This window comes from Camellia sinensis, chromosome 6 (genome assembly GCF_055761805.1).
Source record: "Camellia sinensis isolate YWXY chromosome 6, ASM5576180v1, whole genome shotgun sequence".
Taxonomy (NCBI): Eukaryota; Viridiplantae; Streptophyta; class Magnoliopsida; order Ericales; family Theaceae; genus Camellia; species Camellia sinensis.
The window spans coordinates 24,064,426-24,075,915 of NC_138966.1; positions in this window are offsets into that span (position 1 = coordinate 24,064,426).

The following is an 11,490-nucleotide window of genomic DNA, read 5'->3' on the forward strand; positions in this document are numbered from 1 at the left end:
TTTTACTTGCTCTTATATTTTGAATTGCAATATTGGTAAACTTTATAAAACTTATGTTTTTTTAAACGCTATAAAACTTATATATTTGTTTCTTAATTTGCATTAAGGTTAAGGAGGGTTGTTATGTTATTTGAGTTTTGTACGGCTTGTGGTACAAGCAAAATTGTTATAAGTTCTTTAAAAAAAAATATTTCTTTATATTTTTTTAGTATCTTTATCACAAAAAAAAAAAAATGACACAGACTCCATAAATTTCAATATGATATGTATAAATTATAACTGTATTTTAATCTTAATATTATTTATATCGAGTCTTAGGTACAGACATACATTAAGTAATAAATATGCAGAGGTGTAACTTTTTTTGTATAAAAAAATTCACAGTAAAAATTGTACGGCACATTTTCAGAAATAATTTTTGATCTTCTCACTGTTTTGTGATTTTCCCCCTGTTTTATCCCTTTTTTTTTTTTTTTTTTTTTTTTTTGTGAAAGTCGCACCTCATCCTCCAAAAGTAGGAATTGAGTCAAAAACATCTTTAAAACACCAATTCATATTGTATGCTTTGCATTTCCTAGAATTAGGACTTTTTCCACTCCCAAATGAATAAACTATATTCTAACATGAAAACAACAGCATAGAGAGAGGTTCACAAAAATTCATGTACTTAGAAATTTCCGAAGAAGTTTCGGTTGTTTAGACGCCTCCGTTTTGGAAGAATTATTTAGTTTGATATTTTAGCTTTTTGGCTAATTTATGGCCATTTTGGTAAATTGGTTAAAAGTCAATTTTTTAATTTTTTGATTTTTTTTTTTTGTATTCCATCACCTCTCTAATTTTTACATATTTTTTTTAAAAAAAAAGTCAAAAAAAAAAAAACCAAAAAGCTAATTTTTAACCAACTTTTCAAAACACCCTTAGTTTAATTGAATTAGTTTCGTTTGGAAAGAATTTTTTTATAATTTTGTGAGAAAAAAAAATGAAATAATTATAGTTTAGATGTAACATTTTGAAATTGTTTGGAAAGAATTTTTTTTTGGTTTTTTAGGCTAAAATAACACGCAAAGGCAAAATAAGTTAAAATAATCAATAAAATAAAATATCACATCAAATCTATAATCATTTCATTTTTTTTTTGACAAATATCACATCCAAATATAAAAAAATTCAACACTATTCTCAAACACAACTATTTTAGTCTAATAAAATAGTCAAAAATTAAAATAGCCAACTTTCTAAACGGTTTACTTTTCAAACGCTCACTTTGTCTTTTTAATTTTTTTTTAATGTATTTTATCTTTTTATATTTATTCAGTCCATATAGCTCTGGTCAAATAAAGCCTTCCATATGGTCACACATACATATATTAACCAACTGCACAAGAAACTAACTTTTTTTAATTAAAATAAAAAGTTAAAAATGTTATTAAAGAAGTCGAAATTAAAAATTTATACAAAAAAATATTTAAAAAAATCAAAAAAACACTAAAAAGGTAAAATGACATTTTAATTTTTTATTTATTTATGAAAAACGTACCCAAAAAAAATAACGAAAAAGAAAAGATATCTTTAATTCTTTTTTGTATGATTTTAAAATTTGTTAACATTTTGACTTCTTTAATTTTTGACCAAATTTTTTTTTTTTGGGTCAAACATGACCGGAGAGGTGCCTTCTGGGACTCAAAAATTTAAATTAAAAAAAAAAAAAAAAGTGATTTATTAGAAAACAACAGTGGTCAAACAATAACAACCCAACCCTTTTCGCTTTCAGTTAAGAAGGTTTGACAGTGGCTTGACCAAAAATATTTGGCCACCTTTTGAGAATTGATCAACCCTCCCCTCAGTCAGAATTGCTTTCTAAGCATTCGTTTGGCAACTTTTTAATTTTTTTGATTATTTTAATTTTGGATTAAAAAGTTTCATTTGGAATAGATTTTTTGACTTTTTATTTTTATTTTTATGAGAGAAAAAATAAAAAATGATTATAGTTTGAATGAAATATTTTGTCTTATTAGGCTAAAAAGTATATTTTGTCTTTTTGTAACTATCCTAACCAAAACCTTATATGCCAAACAAAGCTCAAAGATGAAAAATCAAATTTCAATTCAACCAAAGTCCCAGTCCGAGTCTCTGCCTGAATTAATGCATCACAAACTATTATATGATTTATTTGTCTCATAAATTTTCATGCCTTTTATCATGACCAGGAATTAAAAATAAAAAAATAAAAAAAAAAACAGTATTAAAACGGGGGTGTTTGTGGCCTCCTAAAATATTATATGATTTTTTTGTTAATTGGTGAAAAGTTTTTTTTTTATGGGTGTATATGGCATAAAGTCTAATTATTTATTTGTTTTGATTATAAGGATTTGGTTAATAAAATATGTATGTGACAAGTACAAACTATTATTTTAAATGACTTTTTTCTTCTTCTTTTTGTTCTTCTTCTTCTTGTTCTTTTTTTTTTTTTATTTTTTTTTATCTATACTTTTTTCTCTTTTTTACAAATTGCCTATTGTTGCCGCTACCCATCTTCGCTTCTGGCAATTTGTTAAAAAGGTTGCAAAAAAACCTACAATTGTTGGATAAGTTGCTAGCCATGGACAACAGACAAATGGACACGTAGATAGATTATGTGGACATAGGTAAGTAGATAGGTGAACATGTGGACAGATAAGTAAACAAGTTAACATATAGATTGACAGATAAGAATATTATATTCTTTCAAATTGTTATTGTCCTTAACGATTAAAAATAATAGAGTTTGAAGGCAATTGCCTTAAGGATGTGTCTAGATATAGATTTGGGAAGGAATCACTTTCTTTTTTTTTTTTAAATTCTTATCCAAATCCAAATACACTTTAAAATTTTGAAAATTAGACTCCTGGGCACATTATATATATACTAGAAGTAACTGCACACACAACGCGTGCACATATGATCATTTTGTTTCAGAAAAATACGATTATAAATTATATGATTGAATTCAAATTTTGAAAATGGAAAATGAATTTGGAACAATTAGAAGTTGAGAGAATTGACCAAAAAAAAAAAGAAAAAATACTGAATTTAAGACTAATTACCCACGTAATTGCTATGGATGTATTTGAGAAAACAAAAAAATGAAATATAAACACCAAGTCTCATCTTGAGATATATAAATATAGTAGTATTGATAGATACAACATTGAGTGAAGTTAGAGCAATCCCCAACCATATCTGGTTGATTCATGCTGCATGGGATAATTTAATTAAATTAAAGTGCCAATATGCACAACCTTCAAAAAGTACATATATAGTGGGTATTAGAAAAGAAAAGTGTCAACAAAAGTTATTAATGTGATAAAAGAAAAGGGTAAATTATGTTAAATCCTTCAAACTATCAGCCATTTATACTTTATCTCTTAATGTTTTAAATTCAACAATTATCCTCTTTAAACTATTTAAATTTGACATTAAGTTCTTCTGTTAGTCATCTATTAGATATTTGGACAAAAAAATTGTCAAGTACTATCCACATGATGATTATGTTAAATTTTACAAAAAATAAAATATGAAAATTTGGTCAAAAAATTTAATATAATCATCATGTACATAACACTTGATAATTTTTCATCTAAATATCTAACAGACATGATAATTTTTCGTCTAAATATCTAACAGATAACTAGCAAGGACTTAATGTTCAAATTCAAATAGTTTGAGGAGAGTGATTATCCTAAGCAATTAGGTGGGCACTTATGCTCTAAATTAAATTATTTTTTTATTTTTTTCAAATCTCTCGACTTGTAATTTTATATTTTCAATTCAATTACAGAATTTACGATCTTATTTTTTTGAAATAAAATGATTATATGCACACACACCACTTAGTTAAATAATATGCAAGGGAAACTAGTGAATTTATTTAATTGGGATGCAAAAATTAATTTACCTTGATTTGATTAGACAACAACTGCTGTAATAATTTTTTAGAAAAAGCCAAAAAAAAAAAAAATAGAAAGAAAAAGTATGATGGGGATTGGAACTAGGTGTTTTTTTTTTTTTTTTCCAAACATTAAAAAAAAATCAAACTATTTAAAAAAATAACACAGTTTTTAAACTATTTAGCAAATTAATCCACTTTTTAAAATCGCATTTTCAAAATGCAATTTTTGTTGGGTATACCTCCTTATTGGAGTGTGGGACCAAATTGATTTATTAAAAGAGTTTTAATTTGGCTTGGTTTAGTATAATATATTTTTATATATTATATTTGAGGAGACCTAATTCAATTTGGGTACAATTAAGTTTGATTATAAACCCTAGATCCACAATATATTTATTCGTATTGTTTTGTCCCGAAGAAAAAGAGCGGCAGCAGCATACACTTTCTTCTTGGAGAGAGAGTGCTTGGGTTGAGAAATTCAATTGGCTGGTGCAGAAGTTTTTCCATCATTCGGGGCAGTCATTGTGTGGCTAATTTGGGTTCGTTATTTTGGATCTTCTTCAACTCTGGTTCAGAAGATTTTGGTGAGGTCTTTCCTCTTTGTTTATTTGTGATTATTTAGAATTCACCTAAGGGTGGTTTTTGTGAGACCATTGGTGTCTCGTTTGTAATCGTTTGGAACTTATTTGGTTGATAGTGGAATCGGATTTCGATCCCGTGGACGTACCTCACATTGAGGGAACCACGTAAAAATTCTTGTGTTGTTTTTGATTTAATTTTTCCGCATTAGTTTTTATTCCCATTGATTATTTACTTGTGGGGAATCACATCGATTTTCCCTAACAACTGGTATCAGAGCTTACGGTTTATTTGGATCTATTTATTTGTGTAAATCAATGGAGGGGAATGTGGGTCGTATGTCTAGCTTCAATGGAAGCAATTGGGTAACTTGGAAAACTAAAATGGAGGACCTATTATTTTGTAAAGATTTATATGGACCCATTGAGGGTGATTCTGGCAAACCCGAGGGTATGAAAGATGATGAATGGAATAGGCTTAATCGAAAAGCCGTTGGTGTTATCCGTCAATGGATTGATGACAGTGTGTTTCATCATGTCGCTACTGAAACTTCAGCACATGATTTATGGAAAAAATTAGAGGGTCTTTATGATAGGAAATCAGCCACAAATAAAGCTTTTCTGTTTCGTAAGTTGGTTAATTTAAAATATAAAGAAGGCAGCCCTATTCCGGAACATCTGAATGAAATAAAGAGTATTGTTAACCAACTTGCTTCTATGAAAATTGTTTTTGATGATGAGTTGCAGGCTTTGATGCTACTGAGTTCTTTGCCCGAAAGTTGGGAGACTTTGGTTGTGACGGTTAGTAATTCAGCACCTGATGGAGTTGTCACAATGGGCCAAGTTACTAGTAGCCTGTTGAATGAAGAAACTAGAAGAAAATCAGCGGGTTCCTCTCATTCGGAAGCATTCGTTGTGAGAGGCCGAAGCAAAACAAGGGGGAGGAGTAAGACTCCTCATGGTCGTGATCAAAGCCGTGACAAATCAAAAGATGGTTCTTTTTCAAAGAAAGATGTTGAGTGTTATTATTGCCATGAGAAAGGGCACATGAAGCGAGAATGCCGAAAGCTCAAGAATAAGGAGAAAAGGCGTGACAAAAGTGTGGACAAGAAGCAAGAAGACACAACGGCAGTTACTACCAATGCTGATCTCATGGTCGTTTGTGAAGATGATTGTATCAATTTTGTGGGCCAAGAGAGCAATTGGGTGATTGATTCTGGTGCTTCTTTTCATGTGACTTCTCGAGTTGATTTCTTCACTACCTATACCGAAGGAGATTATGGTTCTGTTCGAATGGGTAATGAAGGTTTGTCCAAGATTATCGGCATGGGTGATGTTTGCTTGGAAACAAATTTGGGCTGCAAGTTGTTGCTTAAAGATGTGAGGCATGTTCCCGACATTCGCCTCAATTTGATCTCTACCGGGAAGCTAGATGATGAAGGCTACAATAACAAATTTGGTGATGGAATATGGAAGCTCACAAAGGGTTCCTTGGTGGTGGCTAAGTGTAAGAAGACTCATACACTTTATTCGATGCAAGGAAAAATTTGTAAAGGTATTGTCAATGCACTTCAAGATGATACTTCTACCGAATTGTGGCACAAGCGGCTTGGCCATATGAGTGAAAAGGGGCTGCAAGTTTTGTTCAAGAAAGAGCTTCTACCCGGTTTGAAAGGTACACATCTTAAAACTTGTGTTCATTGTTTGGTGGGTAAACAACATAGAGTTTCTTTTCATAAAAATGTTGCTTCTAGAAAAGAAAATGTTTTGGAGTTGATCCATTCAGATGTTTGTGGTCCTTTAAAAGTTAGAACACATGGTGGTGCACTTTATTTTGTTACTTTCATTGATGATTATTCAAGGAAAGTTTGGGCTTTTTTACTAAAAACTAAAGATCAAGTTCTAGAAGTATTTAAGCATTTTCAGGCTATGGTTGAAAGAGAAACAGGGCAGAAATTGAAGTGCATCCGATCAGACAATGGTGGTGAATACATTGGGCCATTTGATGAGTATTGTCGCAGCCAAGGTATTCGGCACCAAAAGACAGTTAAGAAGACTCCTCAACAAAATGGAGTTGCCGAGAGAATGAACCGCACCATTGTGGAAAGAACAAGGTGTTTGCTTTCACAAGCTAAATTGCCAAGATCCTTTTGGGGTGAGGCATTGAAGACAGCGGTTGACGTGATCAATTTGTCTCCTTCCTATCCATTGAATGGTGATGTTCCAGAAAGAGTTTGGACCGGTAAAGATGTGTCTTATGAGCACTTGAGAGTGTTTGGTTGCCGAGCTTTTGTTCACATTCCAAAAGATGAGAGGTCCAAGCTTGATAGCAAATCAAGACAATGTATTTTTCTTGGCTATGGGCGTGATGAGTTTGGGTATAGATTGTGGGATCCGGTCGACAAGAAAGTCATTCGAAGCCGTGATGTTGTGTTTCTTGAAGACCAAACAATTGAAGACTTTGGCAAAGGTGATCAACCGGAGCCAAAAACTAGTGATCTCATTGGCATGGATTCATCTCCTTCATCTTCAGTTGATGATGAAAACGGGGGAGATGTGCAGCCACCTATTGAAGATGTAGAGGATGATGCTAATTCTAATGAAGTTGAGCCAGAAATTGAGGAAGAGCATCCAACTCAAGAACTACCACCACAACTTGAGTTGAGGAAATCTACAAGGGACCGACAACCTTCAAGAAAGTATCCTCCCAATGAATTTGTGTTGATTTCTGATCAAGGGGAGCCGGAGAGCTACCAAGAAGCAATTGAGCATACAAAGAAAGGTGATTGGAAAAAGGCCATGGAAGAGGAGATGAATTCCTTGCTTGAAAACCAGACTTATGATTTAGTGAAGTTGCCTAAGGGGAGGAAAATTCTGAAAAATAAGTGGGTCTTCAAATTGAAGAATGATGGCAAGAATCTGAGGTACAAGGCACGTCTTGTCGAGAAAGGCTTTGGGCAAAAGAAAGGTATTGATTTTGATGAAATTTTCTCGCCAGTTGTAAAGATGTCTTCTATTCGGGTTGTACTTGGCATGGCTGCAAGTATGAACCTTGAAGTTGAGCAACTTGATGTGAAGACCGCATTTCTGCATGGTGATCTTGAAGAAGAAATTTACATGGAGCAACCGGAAGGCTTTGTGGAAAAAGGGAAAGAGAAATTTGTTTGCAAATTGAAGAAAAGTTTATATGGTCTCAAGCAAGCCCCGCGGCAATGGTACAAAAAATTTGATTCTTTCATGATGAATAATGGTTTTTCTAAAACCACTTCGGACCATTGTGTGTTTGTGAAAAATTTTCCGGATGGTAAATTTATTATTCTTTTGCTTTATGTTGATAACATGTTAATTGTGGGTCAAGATTCTACCATGATAAACAGGTTGAAATTGGAGTTGAGCAAGTCTTTTGCTATGAAAGATTTGGGACCGGCAAAGCAAATTCTTGGTATGAAAATTGTTCGTGATTGCAAAGAGGGGCTGATTTGGTTGTCTCAAGAAAGCTACATTGAGAAAGTTCTTGAAAGGTTCAACATGAATAAAGCAAAGCCGGTTGGTTGTCCACTTGCGGGTCATTTCAAGCTTAGTTCGAATCAATGTCCTACAAGTGAGAAAGACAAAGAAGAGATGTTGAAAGTTCCTTATGCTTCAGCAGTTGGTTCTTTGATGTACGCCATGGTTTGTACAAGGCCGGATATTGCTCACGCAGTTGGTGTGGTGAGTCGGTTTCTCTCTAATCCGGGTAAAGAACATTGGGCAGCGGTAAAATGGATTCTAAGGTATCTTCGAGGGACTTCGAAGGTGTGTCTGTGTTTTGGGGATGGTAAACCGATGCTTGATGGGTTCACAGATTCTGACATGGCTGGTGATGTTGATTCTCGAAAATCTACTTCGGGGTATTTGATGACTTTTGCAGGGGGAGCTGTGGCATGGCAATCTAAATTACAAAAATGTGTTGCTCTCTCAACTACCGAAGCTGAATTTATTGCTATTACAGAAGCTTGCAAAGAAGAGTTATGGTTGAAGAAATTTTTGCAAGAATTGGGTTTGAAGCAAGAAAAGTATGTGCTTTATTGTGATAGTCAAAGTGCTATTCACTTGAGTAAAAATTCTACTTTTCATTCGAGATCGAAACACATTGATGTGAGATACCATTGGATTCGTGATGTGTTAGATTCAAAATTGTTACAACTCGAAAAGGTTCACACAGATGATAATATTTCAGATATGTTGACGAAGACTTTGTCGAGGGACAAACATTTAAAGTGTCGAACTTTGGCGGGTATGGTTGATGTCTCCACCTAAGTCGGTAGGGGGAGAATTGTTGGGTATACCTCCTTATTGGAGTGTGGGACCAAATTGATTTATTAAAAGAGTTTTAATTTGGCTTGGTTTAGTATAATATATTTTTATATATTATATTTGAGGAGACCTAATTCAATTTGGGTACAATTAAGTTTGATTATAAACCCTAGATCCACAATATATTTATTCGTATTGTTTTGTCCCGAAGAAAAAGAGCGGCAGCAGCATACACTTTCTTCTTGGAGAGAGAGTGCTTGGGTTGAGAAATTCAATTGGCTGGTGCAGAAGTTTTTCCATCATTCGGGGCAGTCATTGTGTGGCTAATTTGGGTTCGTTATTTTGGTTCTTCTTCAACTCTGGTTCAGAAGATTTTGGTGAGGTCTTTCCTCTTTGTTTATTTGTGATTATTTAGAATTCACCTAAGGGTGGTTTTTGTGAGACCATTGGTGTCTCGTTTGTAATCGTTTGGAACTTATTTGGTTGATAGTGGAATCGGATTTCGATCCCGTGGACGTACCTCACATTGAGGGAACCACGTAAAAATTCTTGTGTTGTTTTTGATTTAATTTTTCCGCATTAGTTTTTATTCCCATTGATTATTTACTTGTGGGGAATCACATCGATTTTCCCTAACAATTTTATGGTAACATGGCCACCTAAGGGTGCTAAATTGGGCATGTTGAAATCGCATTTTAAAAACACAAATTTATTTTGAAGTTGCATTTTCAAAACACAATTTCAACCTTGACAAGAAATTGTGCTTTTAAAATGTGATTTCAACATGGTGTGTGCATTTTGAAACTATGATATTTCATTTTGAAGATGTGATTTCAAATGTTGATATTGCATTCTAAAAAGGAGATTTCAATTGAATCGCATTTTAAGTAAATTTTCAAGAAATCATAATTTAGGAAATATGATTTTTTGGAATCACAATTTCAAAATAAAAAATAAAAATGATTGGTTTAATTTCATAATATATTTTTATTATTATATTTTTAAATAAATAAAAATTAGTTTAACACAAATAACCAAAAAAAAAAATTGAATTTGTGAAAATTATTTGTGCTCTTAGAAAAGATAAAATCTTGTGAAAGTAATGAGTGTTTTTATTTTTCATTTTTTTACTAAATTAGTTTCAAGGTTTTTTTTTAAATTTCTTTTAGAAATTAAATTCTCAAAACAAAGCCAAACGAAGTTGGTATGCGATTTCATGTTGTAAAATATTTAATATGGAAAAATTTTATTAGTACATAAATATGATTTCATTAACATATATACATTTCATTAAATAGTTAAAATAACAAACTTTTTTATTTTTTATTTTTGGCGAATTATACTAGCCGTCTTTATAGTTTGGGGGTTGTATCAATTTGGTCCCTGACTTTTCAATTGTGACACATTTGATCATGAATTTTGAATCTTATTCCAAATAAAGACAATTGAAGATACCATTGTTTAATTTCAAGGGCAAAATTGTCAATTTAATAAAATATAAACTAATTTGATAAAAATAAATGTCAAAAAAATATTTTTGAATTTTAAAAAATTATTTCTACCCACCAAAGATAAAATTATGTAAAATTGATAAATCTTTTAGATATTTATTTATTTTTTCAAATTAATTTTTATTATGTGTTTTGATGATGATCATGCAATGGGTGATTGTTAGGATTTTAATATGTAATCGGTATATTTAATATATGAAACGTTTTTTGTTTTGGATTTTTTTGATTTAATGAATTTGTTTAATAATGGTATCAAAATTGTCATCATATTTGACTTTTGAAAAAATAGAAGCTAATTTAATGAAAATAAAAACAACCACTCATTACATGATTATCATCCAAACACATAATAAAAATTAATTTTGTAAAAACATAAATAAATAAATGACTAAAAGATTTGTTAATTTTACATAATTTTATCTTTGAATAATTTTTAAAAATTCAAAGTATTTTTTTGACATTTATTTTTCAAATTAGTTTATATTTTATCAAATAGACGACTTTGCCCTTGAAATTAAGTAATGGTATCTTCAATTGTCCTTAATTGGAACAAGATTCAAAATTCAAGATTAAATGTGGTACAATTAAAAGTTAAGGACCAAAGTGGCACAACCCCTAAAGTATAGAGACTGTTAGTGTAATTGGCCCTTTTATTTTTATGTAATAAAATCGTATGAATTTGGATTATGTACAAATACAAGCTTGCTATATTAACTATTTTTCAACATAGAATTACATCTTGAAATTGTAATTTCAGTATTTTGCTTTTGCAAATTGTGGTTCGGTAAAATCATGTTTCCTAAATGAGGATTTCTTGAAAATTGATTTAACTAAAATCTCATTTTCAAAATGACAGATCCAATCTTATGTTGAAATTACGACTCAAAATGAGTACTGAAACATCATTTTTGCATTAATGTTGAAATTATGTTTTGAAAATGGAATTTCAAGACACTGTTGAATTACGTTTTGAAAATGCAACTTTAAGATAAACTTGTATTTTCAAAATGTGATTTCAATATAATCACATTGGCAACTTTATGTGGCCAGTCGCCATGAAAGTGTATTTTAAAGAAGTGATTTTGTCATAAAATTACATTTTGAAGATGCAATTTTAAAAAGTAAGTTAATTTGTTAAATAGTTTGAAAAGTATGTTTTTTCTGTACATTGTTTAAT